This window comes from Sturnus vulgaris, chromosome 3, assembly GCF_052056855.1.
Source record: "Sturnus vulgaris isolate bStuVul1 chromosome 3, bStuVul1.hap1, whole genome shotgun sequence".
In the NCBI taxonomy this organism is placed as follows: Eukaryota; Metazoa; Chordata; class Aves; order Passeriformes; family Sturnidae; genus Sturnus; species Sturnus vulgaris.
In genome coordinates, this window is record NC_142245.1 from 61,409,054 (window position 1) to 61,432,621 (window position 23,568).

General features: G+C 39.8%; 1 protein-coding gene across 4 annotated transcripts in view; it reads right to left on the bottom strand.

Moving 5' to 3' along the window:
• TMEM200A (transmembrane protein 200A) overlaps positions 1-23,295 on the bottom strand; it is a 50,619-nt gene extending 27,324 nt beyond the window's left edge. The window contains exons 1-2 of one of the 4 annotated variants that reach the window (XM_088161822.1): positions 23,042-23,059; positions 17,568-17,725 (exon numbers count right to left, since the gene is read on the bottom strand). The gene's annotated coding sequence lies outside the window, so the exon portion shown is untranslated. Of the gene's footprint in view, positions 1-17,567; positions 17,726-23,041 lie in introns of those variants that run through there. The other 3 variants (XM_014874259.2, XM_088161820.1, XM_088161821.1) reach the window with 3 other exon arrangements.
• Positions 23,296-23,568: the final 273 nt, after the last annotated feature.

Consider the following 23,568-nt stretch of genomic DNA (forward strand, 5'->3'; position numbering starts at 1 on the left):
TTTCTTACTTTTTTCCTATTTAGGAAACAATTCTGGATTTCAGTTTTACTGGGAGGATTTTAAGATCTGAGATAGAGATCTGTTATGCCAAAAATTCTAGGAGCTGGCACCAGCCGGCTCTTCAATTTAGTACAATGTTTCTCACACTGAACTCTGTACAATAGGCAACTGAAAATCTGGGAAACGGAACAAAAGTATTTTTAGAAAACCACACCAAAACTTAGCAAGATACAATGCTAATGAAGAGAAAGAAACATATAGATAAATTATGTTTACAAAGCTATTAAAACAGTGACTGGAAAACTCTTATTAATTAAGATGTTCCAGCTCCAGCTCAGCAGGGTTGAGTGTTGCCACCAAGGGAAGTGCGCTTTGCCCTGCTGCACCCAACTCCAAAACTTCTCAGTTCAGTCTTGAAGTGCCTTTGTGGAACAGCAGAATCAGATGTGCCAGGATGAAAGTTACTGCAAGTCGCAATGGAACATGCAAATACTTTGTTAATCTTCATTAGTGATTTATGCTTATATGCTAAAATATGACCTGTAGCAACGGAGGAGTTGTCATGTGTTCACACCTGCTGTTCTGAAATAGAGGGAAGCTTTGGCGAGCACGGGGATGGACAGCTGCAGGACTAACAACTTACACCACCGCTGCAAAACCCACCACTTAATTGGGGTCAGAGACCAGGAACACTGTCTAACTAGCCAGATGCCTGCCCAGCCTTTGGGTAGGTTGAGAACAGATTACAGAGCTCAAGCTGTCACTGTCACCAACACCACAGCCTGTTTGTGTAGGGCATGTGGAAAGTATCAACTTCATCAACTTTATCCAATCAAGGACCTCTTCAAGGGGATAGTAATCTGAGAGAGGAAGTGATAAAAGCACAGGGACACAAATTCTTACACAAGGGATAAACAGAGACAATGCCAAAAACCTCCAGATGCTAACTGATGGGCCATTAAGAAACTGAGGGGTGTGCATGAAGTGTGCTGGTGCATTCACTCACAATTCTCAAGCTGAACTAGTCAGTGAGTGGCTCTGGGATCTCACAGGGGTCTGAGGGGAGCAAAGTCCACGCTGGTTTTGGGGATCTACAAGTGTGGAGTACCTGTGGGACACTGTTTGCAACAAGCACCTAGCTGGACGAGCTGGTGAGTAGAAAACCATGGGGTGGGTAAGGGGGATCCAGGCAGGAATGTTGGGCAGACAGAAGGGGCCAAACCAATGCTTGGGAGATTCACAAAAGTGTGAGTACTTTCACTGCTGAATGTCAATCCTTACCAGTCAAAGAGGAGGAAGAGAACCTGGACTATAACATCACTCTTGAAAGCGTTGCACGTGGATGCTGTTGAAGACAGTACCTTGTCTCTGGCAGCCTGAGTAGTCACGTCCTCTGTGTGTGTGTGTGTCTGTCTGTCTGTCTGTCTGTCTCTGGGGTACCAGTTTAGCCTTGCCACTGGTCGAACCTCCAAATAGGAAAGCAGCTGCCATGTCCATCATCTGGGAAGGAGACCTCTAGGTTTTACAGCATCGCAGGCTGGGCTCCAGCAGCCAGGAAAAACTGTCAGGCTCTGGAGCTCTGGATAGAACGGCTGCTCATAACATCCCATAACTGTTTGGTAAAAGCTGATGCATAGATGGCCTGCAATACTACAGTCAAATGAACATTTCTTAAGTAACAGCCCTTCTTTACATGACCCATACTACCAGCTTCCCATTGGGAAAAAAATTTAATTCACATTCATAGTCTTAGCTCACTGCTCCTGAAGGACTGCTGAGGCTCTTGGAATAAAATACAAAAGCAATCCATCTTATCCCTCCCAGCAGAAACAGAGTGGTAAGTAGAAGCCTGCCATAAAAATGAAGATAAGCCCATACTTTGTTTAGTTATCTAGATATAGGAGTGTTACCTGAACTAATCTTTAGTTGAGAAAAAAGGCTAGAAAGGAAGAGGTATGGAAGCCACCAAATTCTAGTGTTAATTTTCTTCTCTGGGTATTCTGCCTATGCTTCACCTCCATTTCCCCATGCTCTGCATAATTTTCAAGTCATTTGTCTTATCAATGAGACATCTGAATGCCTATATGTGCCTTGAAAGCACACAACAAGACAAAAGGTTAACTCTTAAGTTCAAGCAACAGGAGGTTGCCATCAGTTTAAATGGGATCAGAATGTTATATGCAATTCAGAAGTAATTTTTTTCATTCTCAGTAATTCTTGATATGTGCCTTGCTGTTTTTCAAGACGATTGCTGCTATGGTTTATTATTTATCTGCTTAGGAGTCTTTGGAGGTGTTTTTAAATCTAAAGAGATCATATCTTGTTTTTCATTCTTAAACATTCATGCTTCAGCATTAAATTGGCTTATTAAACTATATGATCATCATTATTGTGGAACTTGAAAACACTGATCTTTTTATAACCTTAAAAAGTAAAAGATTAATTTTAATTTACCCACATGGAACTTAAATTGTTATTTCTATAGTGATAGAAGTATGCTTTATGATTATAAATTTAGCATAAACTTCTGCAGACAGCCTGATTTATGAACATCTGCCTATCTGCACTTTCTTCTTAATTTTAGAATCACAACAATTGTACAGCAAATTCATCAGAGTTATTGCATTTTGTACGCAAAATAACATTATAATTTTACAAGCTGGATGAAGTATTTGTTCAGAAATAAAATGCTTTTAATGCACCTAAATCCTGGAATTCCCTTCATTAAAATCAGTGTGATTTTTCATGTGACAAACGGCTACTAAAACTGGCAAAAATTTGCAGAGTTGAGGCCAGAGCATCATAGCTTTTCATTTTGCTGCTTGGCAGTTAGTGAAAAACTGTCATTCCCCAGAAACTGGCAGATCTAATCATATGTGCAATTTCATGTGGTTTTACTTATCAAAGAAACACGTAAGCTGTATGATTTTCTAAGTTTGTATTTTAGTTTATTTGTAGGTTTGACACTTTGACTAACCATAAGGAATTAATAGGAGGCACGTGGCCAAAAAATGGAAAAAATATTTTTATAAGTAATCCTGCTGTGTAAAATTTCTTCCATTTTTAGTTAATGAAAATAGTTCAGCTCTTAAGCTTTTAGCAGCAATAACATACACAGTAAAAACAGCACCTTTGAGCTCCTTTCAGCATCACAGACTATAAAAATAAAACACAGTGATCCACATCTCAAAAGAGAACCACAGTATCATAGAATACTCTGAGTTGGAAGGGACCCACAAGGATCATTGGGTCCAGCTCCTGGCCCTGCACAGGACACCCCAAGGGTCACACCATGTGCCCAAGAGAATTGTCCAAACACTTCTTGAGCTCTGTCAGGCTGGTGCTGTGACCACTGCCCTGGGCAGCCTGTTACCATCCCCAGTCATCCTCTGGGCGAAGAACCTTTTCCTGATATCCAACCTAAACCTCCCCTGGCACAGCTTCAGGCCATTCCCTCAGGTCCTGGCACTGGGCACCAGAGAGATCTGTACTTCCCCTGATACACCTTCAGTGTACTAATTTTCCTTGCCTGTGTATACTTCTAATTTTCCTAGTAAGTTCAATAAAAAAATTGCATTTGCCTCACCTAACTGATGACTGTAGAGAACAAGCCTCTTCTTTCCTGCAGGCACATCTGTGTATATACTTCCAGCAAATGTAATATTACCTTCATTCCCCTGAACTTCCCCTAGATTTTAATTTTCTATTACGGTGCATCAATTATCCTCAGGAGTTGTTCATATTAAAATTAATTGAAAGGTGCATTCAGCAGGGTATTTTCATGCTTAGCAAGCTGACTGCAGTTAAGTATGGTATGACCACAGAGAAAAATATTTTCTCTGAATATCTTTTTAATCTAGGCCTGTCATATGCTTCTGTACTCTAAAAGCCTTATTTTGGCTTGCTCCCAATGTTCTCTTGAAACAAAGCCTGGTCTCTGTGGGAGATGACTTGTCAGTATGTTACCATACGTGTCCACATCCGAGAAACAGGGTTGGTTACTTCCTCACTTCCTCAGAGGAACCAGGAAAAACGTTTTATCAAACTCACTCTAAGATGTTGACGATCAGAATATTTCGACATTTATAGATAATGCCTACCATTGCCTCATCTTCCTTCAAAAACTATTTCAGAGTGACATTAAAGGCTTTATCCACAGCAACTTTATGACAAAGCAAGGATTGAAGTCCATTGTGTGTGTTCAGTATAAAGTAGACCATATAAAAAAAAAAATGCAACCAAGTAAAACAAGACTACATTACAGGGAAAGTAAGGATTGTATAAAAATACTAACTCACTTTAGATGGTCACTGATTTCCTTAGCTCTCTATACTTCTCTTCATCTTTTGTTTCGTAAGTCACTCATTTGTTCCAAGACCTTAAGAGTTTTATTCAGCACAGCACTGGACAGATTTTTGGTAATGATAAATCGTAATTAATAGTAACCTTAAATCATCAAGAAGCTGAACTTCTTGTTAAGTTCATTAATTTATGGTGTAAGTGCACAGTGTATAGGTTTTACAGAAGTAGAAAGAAATAAAATATATTTTTTGTTCACTATACATGTACTAATGGGTAGTGTACCGGTATATTAGTACACATGTACTACTATTCAGTGCTTGTGGAGCTTTCAGCAAATAAAAAGTGACTAAATTATTACTTTCAGATAAAACAAGGGGGTTTGTAGATGAATCCAGCATGTATTATTAAGTATTTGCTTTTACAACATTAACAGCACTTTTACAACAATCATTGGATATTCTCTGTTGTCCGGCCTTTAAACAGACACTCAGCATCTTTTGTGCAGACTGTAAAGAGTCTCTCCCCCTTTTATGATCAGCCAGAATTGCAGCCACTGGGCAAACTAACACCATGCTCACAAGGGCAGTAAACGGAACTCTGAGCTACAGACAACAAAATCCAAAACACAGCACCATGCAATGGGTGCTTGCTTGGGCCGTGCAAGCAGAGAAGCACATCCTGCTGCCTTGGATGCAACATTACTTTTCTATTTCTTTTTGCAGAGGTGCTGCTTTCCTCAGATGTCAGGGTGCTGGTTAAGCAGTTAACAAAATCTCTGACACGGCAATGTGCAGATACAATCAACTTCGTGTTGAACAGCTCCTTACTAGCTGAAGGGCTCTCATGAAAACTAATAGCCCTGCCCTTCAGGCACTGGTACAAGGATTGCCATTTGTCTGAGGAAGCTGCATCCTAGGGAAAGTACAAGAGAAAATTAGTTCTCATGTCTGTCCTCACATTTTGAGAGCCAGTGCTCGTTTTTCTCCACATTCATCCAAACAGAATTATCTTTTAGCACAACTCTGTGTGTGGCTGACAGAGCCCAATTTTTAATGAACACATATGATTAATTGGAATATGAGAATATGCACAGTTCTAGGCGAACTTCTAGGGGAAGATCTTTATGAAAGGTCCACTGCAGAAGACTTACTATTTTGTAATGATTTGACAACAAATAATTTCCATTAGATTTTGGGGAAGTGTATTCAAAATATTTCTGACTGCAAAGATGTGTCATTCACTAACAGAAAAATGATGGACTAGAGTATGTATACAACTGTCAAAATATTTAAATCATGTGCTATAATATAAATCCTTAGATTTTCAGGAAACCTGCATAAAGCTAGATCATGAATGTATATTTTTAATCACTATGAAAAACTTGTATATCTGCATATTAAGGCTTATTGATGTCCTTTCTGTAAAATCTCCCACTTCCTCTGCCATCAGCATCTCAATCTAAAATTTAATCATTGCTAATGATCACTACAGTCAGATATACTCCAGATGAAGGGCTTTTGCAGTTAAAGTCAAACTGAGCATAATGAAACCTCCCATAGTTCACTGGGAAAAAAAATGGATCCAGAGTATGACTCACCTCTCTTTCCGTAAGCATTGTAATGAAGAAACAGTTATGAAAATCTGTCATTCTTTGGTAATTCCCGTATTTTCCCTACTGATATTTTTCAAGATTATCCACCAAATATACCGAGCTTCTTCAGTATTTTCCTTGTACCTCACTCTGCACTGACACCTTTTTGCAGGCAAGATGAAATGTAGAACTAACTAGATAGCTGTAGATCTAAATGATTTCTAAATATTTTGCTTTAAAAGATGATCTGAGGCTGCAATTTATAATGCATAAAAATGCTTACAAAAATGAATCATGATGGCTTGACATCTGGTCCACCAGTTCCACCTGATTCTGTCACCTACCACAACTATTTATAAGATAACTATTTTAAATGGCCCTGCCTCTCCTCTTTCCTGTGATACATTGTATTCTGCATCATTGCAAGGAAATGGTTTCCTTTTATGAAGTCCATTTAAAATGCCAAGTTAACCAGTTGGTCATTTTTTCTGTAAATTCTTCTTTGTAATTTTGCCAGAATTTAATCCCTTAGGCCTTTTATGAAACTGCATCTGATGCTTTTGTGAAAGCATCACCAAAAACTGGTTGCTTGACTGTTAAATGAGATTGGGGGAAAATATATAGCAATAGTGACACTCATATTTTTAACTGCTCATTTGAAAATCTGAAACTTCTTACATACATATAAATTCTAGGCTGATTATTGGTATAACCGGGACATGAGTTCTGTTATCTGTTAAGGCTCTACAGTAACATGAAAGAACAGGATACACACACACACAAAGAATAATGATCTGCTCTGTGCAAAATTGTAAAATACCATTTAAAGAAAAATATATCACAAAACCTTTCTTTATGCAACACAGATTTTGCAGACTAACATCTCAGTTCTCCATTATTAATCAAGACACCATATTTAAGAATGGGGATAATTCTGAATGTTTTGCATAATTTTCTGTCAGTATTCCTCATATAAATGATTTTCCATGTGAAACAGAGTAAGTCAGAAAGAACTGCACAATCATATTAAGTTATGAATCTGGGCAATAACAAAGTTTATTCGTATTAAATCATGAATATCAGACTTTGAGCCCAGTTCTAGACTCTGCAAATACAAAGTCCAAGAGTTTTGGGTAGCAAAAGAGAATTTTTGGACTGACAAGATATTTACGTTATTAAATTATGCATATGAAATCCTGGTTCCACTGAAATTAACAGTCAAACTCTCAACAATTCTTTGAGACCACCGCATCATGGGTTACTTTGACATGTGAACTAAGTCAGAAATCTTACCCACATTTTGGTCTAACCTTGCAAACACACAAGTAGCACAGTAATTCTTCATATTATTCTCAGTAGGTGCTAGTGCAAACTTTGCCAACTTGTTAGTTATCCCATAAACAAGTCAAACCAATTTCTTCACCAACAGTGTGTCTGGTAATTTTTACCTTCTTTGTTAAAATAGCCAAAGCATTATTTTGCTTCTGAAATATGGATTCCTCCTTAGAGTATTTATTTGAGATAGCATTTGAATGCGATACTAGAGGGATTAAGCATGTTTAAAAATCATAGTTCATTCATAGTTAGCCAGACCACGTTGTCATCTATTTTATTTCTGTTTGGGAAAAACTGGCATGTCTAACCTTCCTTCTCTCAGGCCTACCAGTGGGGCAATCCAACACCTCACCAAGAACAAAACACAAGTGTCATTATGTCCTAATGATCTATCCTCATCAGTTCCTTGGGACAGAATCTCCAAATCCCACAATTGAGGCTTAACAGTGGACAAGAGTAACTGAGACTCAGCCAACAGCAGTTGCCTGTAAGAAAAAGGCAGTTTTACAGTGACACTTCTTCCTTTTGAGTGTCCTTCCAGGAACAGAGACATCAAAGGTGCTAGCCTGCAAAAAGGACAATTTTCCCAGGGAAAGAAAGAGCATCCTTGCTGACTGTCTTGCATTTAGCCCCATAGTAGGGAGGGTATCTCCCTGTTTTCCCAGTCAGACTTGTCCCAAAATCTCAGAAATACAGAACCTTGCCAACCAAAAGCTCTTTCTCTAAATACCACGATGATAAAATAGATCCTTAAATATTTAATTGCAGGTGAATTTTGTTCAAAGTTGGCTGGTATTAAAAAAAAATTATATTCCACAAACAAGATATTTTAAGACAAAAAAAAAGGAATGTCAAACTTTTAGCTATTTTCCCTTCAATTCCCAGAAGTAAGGCTCAGGCTTTTCTGATGAACTGCTGAGCCAATGCACAACCAGGAATTCAGGCAGGGAATTTAATGGGACAGAAGTCGCAACCTTCACAGAAGTGTTAGACAGACATTGAACCTCATCTCCACGGTCAATAAAGGTGTCAACAGATTGCTTCACATCTGGAATGGCTCAAACCCTATCCATCCATCCATCCATCTATCTATCTATCTATCTATCTATCTATCTATCTATCTATCCATCCATCCATCCATCTACCTGGCCCCAAAGAGTTCAGACTCATCTTTACATGCATATAAACCAAAATCACATATTCTTAAATTGCAGAACTATGGAATAATGTAGGCTGAAAAACCCTCCACCACTAGCTCCAAAGTTAGATCACATATGCAATTCACATTGATTTTCCTATAAACTGCAAAGGAAGACAAAAGAAAGACTGTTATTTCAACTGAGAAACAGTTCTGAAAATTATGAAATGATTTAGCCATATATGTTATGTAAGACACACGATTCAAGTCTTTGTTCAAATGATGAAGAATAAAGTGCTTGTATGCCACGTTGTAAATAAACCTTGCTCCTTACAACTCGTGGCCTGACAGCTGCCCCTGCACTTACAGGGTTTGTGTCAATTATCCCATCCTACATGGAAATATGTGAAGCACACATCCAATAGACATCATGTCCTGTGCATTATTAGCTCAGGCATCACCAAAGATACTGAATTTTGTTTGACAGGCTTACCAACACCAATGGTCCTTCTGCCAAACACAAACAATGCATTAGAGGCATGAAGTGTCTGCAGAATTTTGCTTCTACTTAGACACATTTGTTTCATTCACTACGTTGAGTATGTGCAATATAAACTTTATCCAAGGAGGTGCATGCTGGAGAACCACAGTACCTTTATTTAGTTTATCCATACAGTTGGAGAGAGCTGTCTAAAGTCAACAGCTGGCCCATTATGTTTGTCTACATAACAAGCTTACATTAAACAGTTCAAAATAATAAGTTTGATGGAATTTAAATCCCTCTAGAGAAAAGCACTATTTAGCCACAAACTTACAACTGACTGTTCAGCCAAAAAAAATATGTATGTGCATGGATATTTTAGGCCAGAAGAGATAATTTTCTTCTGCATACATAAGCAAGGAAATTCAGTTCTCATTTCTGTATCAAGTCTATAACTCCTCCATGAATTACTTATTTCAGAAAGATAGTCTTGATTTTAATAGAGAAAACTCAGCTCTTAGAAGATACTTAAATTCATTCTTCTCACTGTTAGAAATATTTCCAATTTCAATTGTTATTTGCAGTTTCAATATTTTGATTTCCAAGACATTTTGGTGCATGACATCTTCTAGGATTGATGACTCTGCTCAGGTTCCAACATTCACAGGGCTCTTCCATTCATGGTATATAATACTGATTTGATTTTGCATAGCACCTGTCATTCAAATGTCTCAAAAAATCCTCATGGGTGTGTAAGAATGGCAAGCTTCCTACAGAAATATCCCCATTTGCAGCCAGGCAAACTGAAGGAAAAGACACTAAAGACCATATTCTCCAAAGAGATGAAAGTAACATGGGAACAAGGCTTCTATGCATTTCTGGGAAGGCAGGGTCAGACAAGCTGTCCAAACTCACAGGCCAACTCTGGTAAAGCCAGGAACAAACCCCTCATTGACAAGATTCTTATGCCTGTGCTTCCATAACAAGACAATTGCTATCTGAATATATTATTTGTAGATACTGCTGTATAAATTTCAGATGTACAACTCTGCATTTGAAACAGCTCAGAAATATACTACAGATTTAATACTGGTATTTCAATTACAGCAGCAGTACAAACTGTCAGCACAGGAATGCAACAGCTTTTACACCACTTTAGCAACTGGCTGCTCTTACCCCTTTTCATACAAGACACTTTAAGCCTAATGAATCACAAACACCAATATTCACAGCAAGCCCAAATTTGCCTTGGCAGCTGCTGAAACTCTGACCTGTGGCAGAGAAAATGAAGACCTCAGCCTGGCAGTTCACTCCCCAGTGACTGTGTGTCAGTGGAAGCATGCACACTCAGTCGCTTCTTTTCACATCGGAACCTGGGAGGAAGGTTTTTTTTTCTGGATCAATGAATACTGCTGAGTAGCTGAAAGAACTTAATAGGTTTTCTCCAAAATGCAGCCAATAGCTATCAGAGTGTATTCTGAGAGGAGTTTTATTAGGCATAGGCCTCTTACTCTCACAGCCTTATGTCATACAATGCAGCAGGTCAGATCACAGAAAATGAGTGTTTCCAATCCCAGGAAATGGGGTTGCAGAACCCTAAGGAAAAAAGCAAGTTCTCAACACATCTATATAGCCCTTCCTACAACTCCAACCTTAACTGGTCAAGCATACAGGGATGTAAAGGTTACTGAAATTGTACTACTGTTTGTGAAATGAGGTATATAGAGGGGTTTCATTAAGGGTCTTTTTTTTTTTTTTTTTTTTCCAGAATGAACATGTCATCTCCTGAAATTTACTGGCCACAGAAAGTATTCAGTACCTGTGTTATAGCATTTCTAAAAGTTCTCTAAAAAGTGTTTCTCCTGGACTAGAAGAGACATCTTCCCCATTATGTTGCCATTAAGAGTTTGAATATCATTAATAAGAAAACGACATATCTTCTTAATATCTTGATTAACTTAATTAAGCTATCATATGGTTCATAATATTCTATTATAATAAAAGAAATTAGATGGAAAAAAATTCTTCCAAATCTGAACTTCCAAGGTTCATTCTACTTCAGACATGTTACTCATCATTTAGAAATTTAGAACACAGATCTTTTAAAATCCAGCTGATAAAAGTTCAGGGACATTAAGACAATAACAACAAAAAAATACCACCTTAACATGGCTCAGATAAACTAGGGTGTCATGTTTGCAGAAAGCACATTCAGAATGCTTTGGGGGTTTCCTAGGATGGCAGCTTATTAGCAGAAACTGATTGTCATGGCTTTGAACTAAAACACTTCTAGCTGCTGAGAGCTGTTTTGGCTCGCTTGTGTAATAAAGGCATAATTCACAGAAAACATTTTTGACATTTCTGGGCCATGTAGGAACCAGCACTAGGCCCACGACTACCTAACACACTGAATGACATCCTAACCTCGTTGAAATACAAAAGAAATCTGCCTGTGACTTCACACAGCCAGGATCTCAAGACACTACCAGTGCAACAGTAACCAAATAAGAATAATTCAATCTTTTTACAGTGTTCTTGAGCTCACAGCAGGAAAAGACAATTTTTGACTGTCATAATCCAATACTCAATCCGTAGTATCTAACCCTCCACCAGTTTTGTGACATATATTAGAACTTGCATTAAAATCGAGGATTTATACTGATACAAAATGTAACAATAGCAGAGAATCCAAATTCTTACCTCTTTGCTGACCTGTTTAATTTATACAACTCTAAAAATTAGCTTTGAAGGAGTCACTCAGTGGTCCAGTATGCAGCTCCTAGCTGTGTGCACCCTAGATATATGCAAAGCTGAATTACCTTTTGATTCCTGAAGCATTTGCTGCTCTGATGTAGGAAAAAGCAAAACAGGAGATGTGAAGCAAAGGAGGATAGGATGGATCTCCTACGCTACAAAGAGAGGAGAGAGCATTGCATGGACAGAAAAAACCTGAAGTATTTAAAGGACTGTTTCACAGAGGAACAGAGTAGGTCAGCAATTATCACACCTTACATATAACACCGTGCCCATGAGATTGTTACATGTTTTACTACGCTCTGGTATCTTGTCTTCATCTATACAATACAGGAGTGGCTGGGGTTCACATCATAAAATAGGGCTACAGCATTAAGGTGCTTCTGCAGTTATTCCTTGAGGCAAACAAAAAAAGTAGGGCCTACAAGCCTCCATATGAATAAAATCTATTACCTGATTTTATTTTTTTTAATGATGAGAGGAGCAATAGTTGCACAAATTCCCCAGTCTTGTCCCAAGATAGATAGATAGACAGATACACCCACACACAAACTTATATATGGACTTATATACTTATACACACTTATATATGGAAAAGGCAGGTTTGCTTGAGAAAAACAGAAATTACTGTAATATCAGCCAGAAGAGCCATATTAGATTCAGATGAACATTCAAATAATGCAATACTAGCTTGTCTACACAGCCATACTTTTTCCATACTCCTTCTTCAAGAGCTATCCAGACACAATTTGGAGAGTTGCTGCACTATAAATATGCAGTCTGACTCTGTAAAAACAAGCAAAATCCATATCAAGAATAAGCAATAAAAAAGTTTTACAATAAAGTATCCTGAAAACTCAAACACAAGCCAAATATAAAATTATTAACAGAAACCACTCATCAATTTCAATTTTATCATTCTCCCAAAGCTGTAACATGAAGTTGGATAATCTTTTGGGTTTTGATGGAATCCAGGATCATTTCTCTGTCTGTTTTTCAGATCTCTGCTGCACCTCATATTTTCCATTTTTATAGTCTGATCATGATGACTGATAATCCTTCTGAAAAACCTGTTTAAAGCAAGTTATGCTCAGCAACAGTCATCTTCTAGCTTTTGCACACAATGAGCTTGTTTAATCACAGCCACATGGTTTTTACATGTGATATATGTGAAAGTGATTTTAAACACTTTTTCAACCGTTTCTATAACCTCACTGAATCTAAAACAGTGAGAAATGTATAAAGTGGGATCTGTAGACCTTTTCTGTCTCATCCTCTCATTGATGTTGCTGAGATGGTAATTTCCGACCAAGATGAGATTTTTTTGGCACAGGAATTGTAGAAACCTGCCCAATACATTAACTTCAAGGTCCATGTGATTACATGCTCAAAATCTCAGCTTTTGAAAAAACAAACTGCCTCAAGATTTAGATAAAAAAATCTTGAAAACATGAACCACATGCTTATCTTAGCAACCTCTGTGAATATCTTATGTGAATCAGCATATGTTGGCTGGAGTGTGGCTGAACACCCCCCCAGGATACACCACCCACAGCACATCAGCCTCAGTACATGACAGTCTAAAAGGCAGAAACATGGTGAAAAGGAAGACAAGAAGCAGTACAAACATGCATATGACCATGCTAAGGACAATCTTTCAGAGCAATGCAGTTGTTGAAGAGAAGCTTTTAAGCTGAGTGTTTGCAAAGCCTTCTAAAGCTGCAAAGTGTTCTCTCTCTGGAGAACAGGAGGCACAACAGATCAGATCCCTTTCTAAGGCCCTTTAACTGCTCTGTCAAAGCCTCTGCTGTCACTGCTGAAGACCTAAGTGTTATTCCTACCATGTTTTTCTCTTCTAAATTGCTAGCTTTGGCAAATGTGAACACCTGGCCTCATCATTCCTTGTGGATTTACTGAAAGACATGAAGGAAAGCAGTGTCATGATATTAATGCCACACATACTTCTAGCCACACTACATAAAACCCACTTCCTCTAGTCACTCAGCTAAGAGCCTCCCTACTAACTGACTAAGGTATTATTTGCAAAAATTATAGTCTTGTTGCTATAGAATAATTGATGTTTGTGGTTGTTGCTGTACTACTGGCTTATCCATCTATCTACATTCTGCCTTCATAATACCATTATATTCACAGTCCTGCAATTGTAAAGGAATGAGAATTTACCTACAGTCGTTTACCTACCATTTTTAAGTAAAGTATAATAAACTGTGTCACTTTGTGTGAGTTTGCTGCTTTAGCACACAGCTACTGAATGCCTGTAACTGAATCAAATGTAGGTGATTAAGCACAACAATAAGAGTACTAATATAAAGGAATCAAAAGAACCCACATAATAAACATTACCCAGACCTCCAAGATTCAGGTCTAATCTGAGAATCCACAAGCCTCTGAGTCCAAGAAGAGTTTCAGCCACATGCTTTTGTAAATATGGATATTCCCAAGCACAGTCTTACTGTTGGAAGGGCAACATTCTCAACTAATTTCACAGCACATGACTCATCAGAAAAGTCTTCCAATCCAAATTTCCATAACATCAGCACCCTCTGCAAGGGCCTTCTCAATTTCAGACTGGTTTAACTATACTCTCACTTTCCCCATCTGAATTCATAGTCTGCTCTAGCTTCCCTTTTCCTTCCCCATTTCCCTATTTCCCTTCTTCAACTATGTATATAGCTAGATTAGGGGAAAAAAAGCTCCAGATTGAATTCTGAAGCCCATCTCTTCAGTCACACGGTCTAACAAAGCCATATCCACAGGCTGATACTGATCTTGGCTTTTTAAGGAGTTTTAAGCAATGTGTTAGGCCCATTTCCCAAGCACTCAATATTCTCAGCTGAAAATTCCCCCTAAGCACAAACCCGAAAATCAAGATGACAAACCTTACTCAGAATCAAATTTTGCCTAGAACCAATTAAAATATTCTATAAAAGAGATAAAGGCTTTTCCCTGAGTCTAGGTCTAAACTCTGGAAGGAAGAACTACAGAGACTAAGGCTCACACAAACTACTTTCAGCTACACATTCTTCCATTGGAGTTTTCTTCCTTAACACAGGGTAAATACTTGGTAACATGCACACTGATAAAAATGGTTGCAAAAGCAAAGACCAGGTACTCTCACAATTCTTTACAGAAAGCAGGAAAAACCACGATGGTCACATGTCATGAAGTCACAGAATCATTTAGATTGGAAAAGACCACAGAGACCATGAGTCCAGCCATTACCTTAGTAGTGATTTCCAAGCCCACCACTAAACCATGTCTCTACATGCCACATGGACATGCTTTTTAAGTACCTCCAGGGATGGTGACTCAACCACTTCCCTTGGCAGCCTGTTACAATGCTTGACAACCCTTTCAGTGGAGAATTTTGTCCTAACCTATAATCACACATTTCCCTGCTATAAAAGCTGCGCAACAAAATATTAACAGAAAGCTATACTACTTCATCTGGGCCCAGCCTCTCATAGCCTAAATCTGATTCTGATAATCTTACAATTTTTACAGGAATTATATAATATATATAATGCCATCTAGTCATAATCTCCGAATTTCACAGGGAAAAACCAACCAACCAAACACCAATCTAACTGAATTTAAAGGTTCACAAGTTTAAGAACTTAAATAAAAAAGAACTATAGTTTCAGTTATAACCTCTTTTCATTGCTGTTTCAACTGTACAGCCAGTAGGACAATAAAAAAATTACAAAATGGCATTCTGCAAAACACAGCATTGCTTGTCCTTAATCAGTAAACGCTTCTGTGTGTAATTTGATTGGTATGCATAGTGGTTGCAGGCTTGGATTGGACCCGTGTCTTTCTAATATAATATAGTCTATTGAACTATGTTCCAGCAATGTATGCAGATATTCCACCACGGGCACCAGTTAATGAGGCCACGTCCTAGGAGAATAATATTGAATTAGCAAAAGAATGGCAATAAATTCAGAATAGGCGTCTGCAAAGTAATTTGAGAAGAAATGTCTTCCTGGCAAAGAGCAAAGCAAACACTTTGTAGGGGTCATAGGAAGGGTTTGGGGAAAGCACTTTGGCACTGAATTAATGCAAAGTGATTCTACTCCTCTAAAGTCTATAAACTGTATTAATAGGCAAGACAGAACTTCCCAATAAGAGTCCGTTAGGCCTCTGGATGATTATTATTAGTATCTGCTAGCCACCTTTGTACAAGCTTTTATTACCAGGCAAATATAAGAAACTGTCAGCTAGACCTTTATTTTGTGTGTAAATTTTGTGCTTGTTTGGCAAATCTCTTTTAATCCATTTGGGAGCATGGTCACAGTATCAGTGAAGTTGGAAGTGACCACAGTAGGTCATCTGGTCCAACCTCCTTTCTCGAGCAGGAGAATGTGGCATAGGAATGGGTCTAGACAGTTCTTCAATATTTCCTGTGAGGGAGACTCCATAGCCTCTCTGGGCAATCCATTCCAGTGCACAGTCACCACATAGTAAAGAAATTCTTCCCTGTATTCAGGTGGAACTTCCTATGCATCAGTTTCTGTCCACTGCCTCTCATACTAGTGGTTGGCACCACCAAGCAGAGCCTGGTTCCATTCTCTTGGCACCACTCTTTAGATATTTATACACATGGATGAAGTCCCCTCCCAGTTATCTCTTCTCAAGGCTGAACAGGCTCAGCTCCCTCAGCCTTTTCTCATAAGAGAGATACTCCAGTCCCCAGTCACCATCACAGCCCGCCAGGGGCTCCATGTCTCTCCTGTACTGAGGAGCCCAGGACTGGACACTCCAGATGTGGCCTCACCAGGGCTGAGTAGAGGGGCAGGATCACCTCCCTTGTCCTGCTGGCAATGCTCTTCTTAATGCACCCCAGGACTCTTTTGGCCTTCTTTGCCACAATGTGGCCACTCTCTTGGTGCCCCAGAACGTTGTTCCACCAAGTCCACAAATTTTGTGTATCCAAAAAGTTCTCCAAATTCCATTTTCCATGTAACTGAAGTTACTACTGTGATAGCAAACTGACATCAGATTTCTTTTAACATAATTAGAGCAGACAATGTCTTCTAAATATAGCTCTTAACATACTATTTCTATTTAAAATCTATGTATATTAGGATCATTGTAGTAAGATAGTTTGGGCCGAGATGGAAAAACATTCTAACAAGTCATGGACCCACCATGTCCCTTTCACACTACCACAAGGGACAGTTGTGGTCAAGGTCAGCTAGCACCCTGCCAGGCACTCAGCTGGTTCAGTCCAGAAGCTCTTTTGGAACAGTCAAATTGGATATGACAGTCTGAAAGATGGTTTAACACCCCCTCAGAGTCAGACCACTCTGGCTGACCTCATGGCCAGAAAACATGTCTTGGCTTCGTTAGTTTCTTTATACAGATACAGCAAAAACATATCAGAAAGAAAAATCTGTGCAACTAGGGTAGCTAAGTATTCACAATAAACACCAGTTAATTATCCAGTGTTTGAAGGATGTTCTCACTGTGCTTATTGTGCTTGCTCACTGGTCTTCTGTGAGACAATGACAAATTACATAGATCAAAATAGTGATAACTTCTGGGTTTAGAGTATTAGTCTGCTTGAAAATGAAAACAACAGGTCACCTAACTTTCAAGTACTTGAAAACGCAGTTTCTATCATTGTTAGCAAACTATCCTTCACAAATCCCTTTCCTTTCTTATGTCTGTCTGAACCGATTTACTTACAGTGTATCTTCTGGAAGAAGTGTTTAACATCAATTGTGCAGAACATTTTACTTACTACACAACAAAGACAGTTCATTTAAAATGCATCTCAGTAAGACAAGAATTAATCTCTTTATTGTCCAGTCTGAGATGCTTCAAAAAAGAAAAACCACCACATCCTTTATTGTTACTTTTATTCTTATCGTCATTATTCGAGTTTTTTTCCATTTATAGCACTGGATATAGCATAATTTCTCTTTAGAAATGCAACTTACTATATCTCATCCTTTTTCTGCCTTCATATTTTTTCCATCTTCAATACTTCCATTCTGTATTTTGCTCTTTGTTCCCCTTTTCTTTCTCCCTCTCCTGCTTTCTTCCTTGGGTTTGTCTTTTTTTTTTTTTAATCTGTTTTCTCTCATCTAACTTCTTCCTGCAAAAATAATAGCATGCCTCAGGTGAAACAAGCCAACTGTTAAATACACAATAATTTATAGCAAGAAGCACAACTCTGCCCAATCTCAAACTGTACCAGGTTTATTCACCTGACCCAACCATGACATCCATGTCTAGAAACCACAAGCACATCCCTTTTTCCAAACAGAGGGCTGCCCCACACCTTATGCATCAAGTTTGTCTAGCACAAGATCATACAGAAGACAGCAGTTGTTATGTACACCCCGTGTGCTCCAAGGAACAGCCCTTGGGAAAGTTTCTTTGCTGCAGTAAAATGATGCCCCAACACACAAGGCTGCTTTCATCCTCTTTACGAAGGAATGAGGTTGGACATCTCACATGTACATCACATATGTGATATGCTTTTGTTAATTTGAATTGCCCAAACGAAAGGGAAAACTCCAGGATTCTGAGCAACAATTTTACACCAGATGGATGGACAAGTAATAGCACTTTTTCTCATTTAATACATAGCAAAACGGAAGTGATAAAATTAGCTAGATACAAACTCATTCTTCAACAATGTACAACTGATTACAGATAAGCAGAGTAATTTATTCAGACACATTCAGATGGTGAATGTGAAGAAAAAAAACCTATATTACCGTTACCACTATGACACCAAATTCAACATAATAAGTGACATTTACAACAAGCTTCTAATTAATGTGCTTTTATGGTGGTTTAAATTGATAGAAATTAAAATTAGTTTGGGAATTTCCCCTTTATTAGAAAAAAAAGTATGACTACTATTGAAAAGCTCTAAAAAACTTGGTTTCCCATCACAGTCACACTCTGAGCTAATGCTACAGATTTACAGGTATTGAAGCACAAACCTCTACTACTTAAAGAATTTAGTGAAACTAACCAATGTCAGAACTGATAAGCTATTATCACTCAGCTGTATCAATGCTTTGTCAAAAATGCCGTTCTCATGTCACAGTCAGAATGAATGTCATTTCAACTGATTTAAATTTCAGCACGTTTTATCAATGGGTTTTTAAACCACAACAATGGGATGCTCAGCCCAACTGTATCTGTGAAACAGCAACTAGAAAAAACAAATTCATATAAAAAGGGATTTTTTTCTCTTTCCTTCTGTTTCTTTGTCCTTAAATTCGTTCCTATGAAAAGTAACCTATGCTATATTTTACATCTCTTGAGATTTTTAAAACGTGATTTATTATTGAGTGTATCTAAAGCATTCTTCATTAAAATCCTGTTTTTCCTGATTCAGTAAGAGCTTCATCATTGAGTTTAGTAAGGAAAAATTAAAAGACAATTTAGAGAAATACCTCCTTTATTACTACTTATTTCAATCAGAGGAAAATGGTCACACTTCCAACAAAAGGAACAATTTCAGTGGTATATAAATGATAACAAGATGTTGATATAGACAGACACAAGAGAGCAAAGTAAAAACCATTTACATTTCACATAAGACTTTTCAGAATCTTTATACACAAAAAAGGTATTTTGTTGCTTTATTTTCCATAAATCTGTTTTTCCTGAAAATCTCTATCATCACGTCTTATTTGCAATGCTCCTCAGATGCCTGGCTTTGTTTAGGTGGCTTTGCACCACCCTGTCACACTTTTTTAGGTACTAAAACACGCAGAAAAAGGAATAATAAATTTCCCTAACTAGAAACACTGATGGATAGAGGAAATGACTGAGGATAAACATCCATCTTTCTCAGGTCTTCTGGACACAAAACCATTTTAAACCCACCACAAACATGTTCTGCTGCTGCTGCAAATAAAAGGCTTCAAGTAGCTCTCTATTACAGGTTATCCATCCCATTTGGCTAGCTGTGCAAAAAAAAAGAAAAACTTGATTTTTAAAAGGCATCTATGAATCATGTTGCTTAAAATCACTGATCATGTAAGAAGGCTGAGGAAGGAAACTGTAATTTCATGTACACTAAGAGATCAATATAATGTCAGTATTTCAGTACTAAGTTCTGTCATCAGGTCACTTGGACTGCCTCTAGCAAGATTCACCTATTTGAAGAGCAGTTACATGTAGACATGCACCTGGTACTGAATGGTCTGATGTGGAAATAGATAATGATGGAATAGGGTAACATCTTGCCTTAGAGCTAGACTGAAGCCTCAGCATGAAAGTTTAGAACAGTGTTTATTCTCACACACTCCACAAATGGTAGACACTGAGGAGCTAGTAAAACTAGTGGGCAGAGCAACAGCAGTGTAAAACATCTGCTCAGTAGTTTAATTCAATTATGTTGTCAGCATTTCACCTTTCCATGCAATCAACAGTCCACTTAACCCACACAATCTCTGGTTAAGTAGGATCTTATGTTTTAACCAGTAAAGAAGAGAACCAGAAGCTTTTCCTTATAGTATTTTTGTTGTACAACTAATGTGCTAACTAAAACTACAGCACTAACTCAAGCACTGCATGCAATTTCCATTTACTTCTAGTGAGAGTGTATGCAACTTCTCTAAAAAGATTTTTAACTCCTCACCTATTTATTAGTACCTTTGAGTTACTCAAAGGCAGTTAGCAGCACAGGAAGCTATGCAAAGATTCTGCTGATAAATGGGCACTGAGAATGGACCTCCCAAAATCCTGACAGTAAGGGATTTCTTCCCATATCCATCATAATGCAGCATCAGAATTTTTAACAAGGTTTCATAGAATAGATTGGTCTTCTTAAAGGCTTTTACATAGAACTGTTACACAAACAATAACATTCTACCTGGTTTTCAGCTGCCTTTCCAGAAGTGTTTTCCTTAGACTCTGTTTACTAGCCTCACAGAGGCATAAAAAGTTGAGATGCCTAAACTGGTATGAGACACCTATGCCTTTATGTTTCACACGTCTTCCTACACTACTCTCCTATCTTGCACACCAGAAAATTATTTGCAACTGCCCCTTTGTTCCAGTATCATGAGATCAAACATGTAGATTACAAGTAACTGACCTGTTTACGAAGCACAATGGCACCAAATCAAATTGAGGCATCATAACTAGCTATGACACAAAATTCCTCTTCTACTACATTCTCTACCACTATTACAGACAAGTCTGACAGGATTCTACTGTTAGTTTTTCCAAAAAGGGGGAAAACTATTCATGACAACAAGTTTCATATATTTTATATCATAACTTAGGGGGAGTTTTCACTGATTTTCAGCATTTCAGACTTCTGGCTCCTAAAACACACTGAACAAAACACAAGAAGTAGCAGTCTCCTCCTGCTGTTGCATTGATGTACTTTACTCCTTAACCAATTTTTACTTAGCATTTTCCCCTGAGAGGTGAGAGCCAACAGAGAATAGCCAACCCATGAGATGTCACTAAGGTGAGCGCCTGCTCACAGCACGGGCATTCTGTGTCATAGACCCAGCATTCAGGGAAGTAGAGGCAGAACACATTGAGAGGGCTCGGTCCAGGGAAGGTCCAGTAGTGCAGCTAAGACAATGAAGAGTTTCACTGAAGTTACCATGACCTACTGCCATGTGCAATGAACTCAGACCATGAGTGATAATTTGGGACGGAAGTTGGAATTGCATACATGCTTGAGAGTGAGTAAACTTTTCAGTCCTTTGTCAAAGCAAGGCTTGCTTAGTCCATACTTCACAGGATTAAATTCAAACAGCCCACTTTTTATAATCTGATTACAGAGCTCCAATAAAAATGAATTCCAGCGAGGTTATATTGGGCAAAACTATTTCAGTACATAGAATAAAATAATTCGAGCGTGCTGAACGATTCCATCAGTAGTCCAACTTTCATTTGGATCATTGCTGCAATCCAACCAAGGAGCAACAAATAGAACGTTTCTATGCCAACAAAGTATAAATTACATATTATTTTATTTCCCAAATTACTAGGTAAGTACCTCAAATCTTTATCCATGAGAGTGTTTTTCTATTTTCTGGACAAAACATCTAATTGTAACTCATGTTTTGAATTACTAAAAATCACCTTACAATTATCTTCTAACAAGTATTTAGCTAGAAGTACATTTCCTGGCAACAAAAAGTACACTAAACCATTCCAAACATGAATGACCCTTTAGCTTCATCATTAAGGAACTTCAGTTACATACAATGGAAATATAATTTTCTGGTTTAAATGTTGGGGTTTTTTTTCACACTTTCCACAAAGCAGCACCAAAACTACTAAAAGGAAGAGAAAAAAAAAAAAAAAAAAAAGGACCGCTCCTTCCTATCTGGACACTTGGTTTCCATCACATGGATTGTATGCTCCGTCTACTTAGAGAAAAATAACAGAATAGTTGCTAGTGTATTGATCTAGCATCAAGGTAAGCCAGAGAAACCTTAGCTGACAGAATTTTATTGAGCAATATAGTCCTCATGTCCTAAGAGCATTATGAAGTTCAAGTCCACTCCATCGCTACAGGTTATTTTGTAGTTCATGTTACAGAGAACGCTACACTAAAGGAATACTTTTGTCCGGGTACTTTTGCCTTTGAACAATAAAAGCCGTTTTATTTTTCATAACTACTGCATACAAAAGACTATTAAGTGTCAAGCAGACACAGCTACTGCAATTCCAGATCGGCACAACAGCTGCACATGTATTGAATTCAAGCGCAAACACTAACAATGTTTACGTTAGTAGGATATCAGGAGTATCTGCCATGCACCCGAGCTGTTCGCAGTACTTTTGTTTCAAAGTCTGCCTCACCGGTAAGCTACCCGGTGAGCGATTTATTTAGCACTGAGTTGCGCTCGCACGCAAGGGAATAAGGCAACCCCCTTGTCATCCCCATCTGTCTCTCATCCTTCCAGATAACCAGCACACCACCATTTTCCCCGCAAACAAAGGTTAAGGAAAGCCCAGCCCCTGTGAAAATAAAGGCAATGGGGCAACTCGCCGAGTGGGGAGCGGCACAGGGGGGAACAGCCCGGGGCAGCCCCCGGCGGGGCAGGGCTGAGCCGGGATCCCGACCGGCGGGGCAGGCGACGGCAGCACTAAAGTATTTCGGACCAAGCGCAGACAAAAGAGGGTGTGTAGCAGCTGCACGGAGCGCGGCAGCCGCCGGCACGCCAGCCCGCTCCGTTCGGAGGCAGAAAGTCCATTTCTGGCAGGGAAAAACCCACCCCCCGTGCCGCTCCGTCCCTGCCCCTCGCCGCCGAGGGCAGGGGCGCGTCTCCCCGTGGCCCCCGGCACCGCCGGCAGAACGCGCAGGGCGCAGCCCCTCCGCTCCCGAGGAGAGGTGACGGCTGCGGGCGGGTTGAAGTTCGGGGGAGACGGGTAGACCCCGATCGCATTCACCTCCACTCGCCCCGCTGCTTACCTGTGGGGAGGTGCGCGGTGCCCGCAGCCCTCCCGGCGCAGCGAGCGGCGGAGCTGCGCGGTGCCCGTCAGACACGGGGCTTCTCCGGTGAGGCGGCGGCTGGCTCAGGGAGTGACAGGGCGGCGGCTCCCCTCGCCCTTCCCCGGCACCGTGCTCGGCGAGAGGCGGGCGGGGGCAGGCATGGCGAGCAGGCAGGAGCGGGGCCGGGGCGGTCACTGCCGGCCGGAGGAGGACGCCCGCCGCCCGGGGGCTGCGCGCCCCCCCGCCGCCGGCAGCGCACGGCCAGCCGGAGGCGGCCTCCCCCTGCTCGCCCCGCGGCGACGGGCGGGTGCCATAGCAGCGCTCCGCGGGAGCCGCCGCGGGGGAGCGGCCGCCAAGCAGCCGCCCGGGGGGCGTGGGCGGGCGGCGGCTCCGCGGCGCAAAACTTTCCCGGCTCCTTAGCGGGGTGCCCGGGCGGCGCTCGCCCCTGGCGGTGCTGCGGGGGAGGCGGGAGGGGACGGACCCCGCTCTCACCGCCGGACCGACCG